Here is a 4,319-nt window from a genome sequence, read left to right on the forward strand (position 1 = left end):
GTCGCTTACATTTTTAACCTTTTGTATCCATCTGCCTGTAGCTCAGACGGTAACCATGCTGGCGAGATAAATAACTACTAAGGCTCGAGGGCTAAACGTTTTGGTTTTCGATTCTTCAATTCTAGCAGATGGTTCCGAAGTTATTTTTTTTAATAACTTTTGAAATCATTTCTATATATTAGATAAAAATCAATAGAGACTAAATAATGAATCTGCATAAATTAAAATATAATATTTATGCATATTTTATAATCGGGCAATGCCGGGTGGCCTGCTAGTATATATATACACACACACACATATATATATATACTTTTTTCTTTTTGGTGTAAAGAGGAAGTCTGACTGAAACAGATGTCTATTTGTAGTGGCCATATGTAACTGTTTACCCTCAAATAATTAATATATATATATAGAAATAGTAAAAATAACATCAAGCCATTTATTTATTTATTTTTGATTTTTAATCCTTTGGTATTCTTCGCAGTGAATAGAGGCGTTGAATCGCTACGGTTCCAGGTGAGCATTGTCTGAAGATAGCGGTTTCAATCCTATCCAAAGAAGGCCAGAGGATTAGTTGGTCAAAACGTGGTGAGATAATGGGCAGTAATTACTAGGAATAAATTACAAGACTCAGCATTCCTATCCCGTCGCGGTTAACCATCTGAAGAAGGCCAGAGGATATGTTGGCCAAAACGTAATGAAACAGCAATAAGTATGAAGATGAGCATAACAGTCCGCAAAAAGGAATGAATGCGCAAACGTCAAATCATATTTTAAAAAAAAAAAAGAAGAAGAAAAAAAAAAACTGTATTTTTTTTTCCTTGTTTACAATCATTTCAAAACGTTTATTTCAAATTTTCAAATATACAATGAAAGGTCATATACAATTGTAGATCGTTCAAGCAGAAATAATAGGTATTTTATCAGAACAGTTTTCATATGACTTTTTCAGTAGGTTTCATAAATATGTGTGTTCAGTATATGTATGGTATATATATATATATATATATTTAGTTTTGTTATATATTATTATACACACGCATATGTGTGTGTGTATCGATGCATAAATATTTGTGTGTACTCATGGAAGGTTTCATAAATATGTGTTTAGCATATATATATATATATATTTAGTTTTATTATATATTATTATTATTATTAGGGCTAAGACAACAGCATATTCTTTTCCTCATTTTGATTCTCGGGTATATATATCCATTGATATCTTGTATGTTTTTATGTAGAGTGATGTGGTTCTCGGTTGATTGTGTCTAACTGTGACAGAGTAAAAACAATGAAAAGAATATGCTGTTGTCATGCCCCTAATTATTATACACATACGTGTGCACATTGATGCATAAATATTTGTGTGTGTGTGTGTGTGTGTGTATGTATGTGTGTGTGTGTATATATGTGTGTGTGTGTGTGTGTGTGTGTGTGTGTGTGTGTGTGTGTGTGTGTGTGTGTGCTCATGATATATGCTATGGAATTTTTACAGATTTCATCATGTATAAATATTCAAATTAATTTTCTTGTGAGATTATATTTTTTTTTTTTCCGCTTCGTTTAACCGTCCAGTTGTTATTTCATTTTTTTTATGTTTGAGTTTCATTTTGTAGCAATCGTCAACTCAGGTCGTTTTTGCTCTCGCCTTTCATCTTCCTCAACAAAAGGCAAAAGTTGAGAAATACACAGATTTTTTTTTTTTTTTTTTTCCCAAAGTGTGGTCATCTGACTTTCTATGATTTTAGGTCAACCCAACATCAAATTTACTAAAAAAAAAAAAAAAAAAAAAATTATTTAAAGTTTGAATCGTTTTTTCCCCCCTTTTCAATTAATAAAAAAGTTGCCTTAGCCCCAAATAAGGCAGAATTTATGAATATTAATACAAATTACGAGAAGATGTGGGAGGAGGGGCATCATTGGTTTAAGGTCATGGGGCAAAGTTTTCAAACATTTTAAAGCTTTTTTTTTTCTGCATCAAATCAGGTTAAATTTCTGAATAAAAAAAAAAAAAAAATTAAACAATTTTTAAAAGAAAACTTTTCCTAAATTTTCTTCCAATAGTTTAAAGCTTAAAATTTTTATTTGCAAAAAAAAAAAATAAATAAATAAAATAAATCATCTTTAAAAATCAAATATTAACACTGTAAAAACTTTTTTAAAAATAGAAAGTAAAAAAAAAAAAAATAGGTTTTATTTTATTGTAAATAAAAATTAATTGTATTTCCAAAAATGAGTTTTTAACCAAAAATTATTACTGAAAGTATTTCTTAAAGTAAAAATTGTCATGTGTTTCTATTAATAAATAAATTATACATACATACATACATACATACATACATACATCATTATCACCATCATCATCATATTCGGTTTAACGTCCGTTTTACATGCTGGCATGTGTTGGGCGGTTTTTTAGAAATCCACTTCTGAACTAACCTGGGAAACTATTTATTTACTATCTGGCCAGGTTTTTATTCATCCTTCTTTCCTTCAAGTCCATCTTTATCGCTTCCTCCCATGTTTTCCTTGTCCATCCCCTGTGGACTGACTCTAGTACCTCAACTGTTCTAGATCAACCAACTCAAATACTTTCATCCATATCATCATCATCATCATCATCATCAGTTTAATGTCTGTTTTACATGCTTGCTTTTAGAAACTGACTTCCAAACTAACCTATCTCTGGACAAGTCTTTATTTATCCCTCTTTCACTCAAATCCAGCCTTATCACTTTGTCCCCTTTTTCTTTCTTGGTTTTCCCCTGCCAACTTCCTCTTCTACCTTAATCATTCTATATCTACTAACCCAAGAACTCTCAACCATTCTTTCAATGTGACCAAACCAACAGAGTCTACTCTTCTGCACTCATCTCTATACTGTCTAGGTTTAATCTTCGTGTGAGGTCATCAGAACTAAGCCAGTTTTTGAGACTTGCATTACACATCCTTTGTATAATTTCTCTCCATGCAACGCATGTCTTCAACCCTCATTTCCATATATCATCACACTTTGCACATGCTTGATACGCTTTTCTCTTGGTCGACAATGGTAACGTTCTGCTGATTAGTAATGGAATAATCCAAATAAAATAAAACTTTCGAGTTGGAATTTTAATAAATTCTTTGAAATACCAGACATACTTATACATCCATCATATCATTTCTCTTCATGCAACACATGTCCTCAACCCTCACTTCCATGTGGTACCAAAAAGGGGCACTTTGAAGTGGAGCAAAAATGTCAATTGTTTTAGTCTAAAATAGATAAAGTGCAGAATCAGAACAGATACTACACTTTATTCCTAGCTAAAAGGTCAAGGAAGTTTTTTTTTAACGTTCTTAAATCTTCCTGGACAATGTCAGGACACTGATCAGCTAGTACACAATAAATATTAAAAAAAAAAACAAAAAAAAAACTGTTTCCTATGACGTCACTATGTGCTTTACAGGTTGCTAATTTGTTCAGATGTAAAACCTATTTAATATGGAATATTCACAAAGGGAGACAACTTTTGAATTGTTTTTGTTTATAAAAAACAAACAAAAAAAAAAAACGAGTCCATTCTTTCTAAATGTACATACATCCTGCATGTTAGGCGACAAAAATGCTGTTCAAAATTTAAGTATGACAGACCAACGGGGGGAAGGGGGGACTATTTGAAACTTAACTCTTGCAATTGCTTTCTTTTCTTTTCTTTAATTTTCTTCCTTTGAACATTGTAACATTGGGTATGGGGTAGCCAAACCAGCTACCAACATTGTCCTGCTTTTTATTGAAATCAATCGAGAGCTCTTTTTAGTATCCTCATTGTTCCCTTCTTCAAGTGCAATTAGTAGTACTTCTTTTTGTGCTCCAATAGTATTGTCTAAACACTAAAACTTCTTGACAACTTCGACGTCAACCATTTCTCAGCCTACTAGTAATTTCACTGCTCATTTTGTGTAGCCAATGCTTACAAGTGCCCCAAAGACACCTACTGAGCTACTAAGGGTACAGGCAGTTATGCATAATGTAGCCAGGTGCAATGGGACGCACTGTCTATTTCTCGCGCTTTCTCTGAAGGGGAAATTGTAGTTTTTAAAGTTTAGAGTGTTCTAACCTTGTTTATGAATGCTCCAAGTTATGTGTATTAATAAATCTACTAGCAGGACCTGTGGAAATTCCACAGGGGCATTTTTCATATGTAATATATTACTACTTTGCATTGTGTGGACATTCAGCACGAATGGAGATCCCACAATATTATTGTAGCCCTTTTGTTAAAACTGTAAAAGTATTTATCCAAGTAATCTGTTTAATGTAGTGTCAG

Source organism: Euprymna scolopes, chromosome 22, assembly GCF_053919585.1.
Source record: "Euprymna scolopes isolate OS-2025 chromosome 22, ASM5391958v1, whole genome shotgun sequence".
Classification (NCBI taxonomy): domain Eukaryota; kingdom Metazoa; phylum Mollusca; class Cephalopoda; order Sepiida; family Sepiolidae; genus Euprymna; species Euprymna scolopes.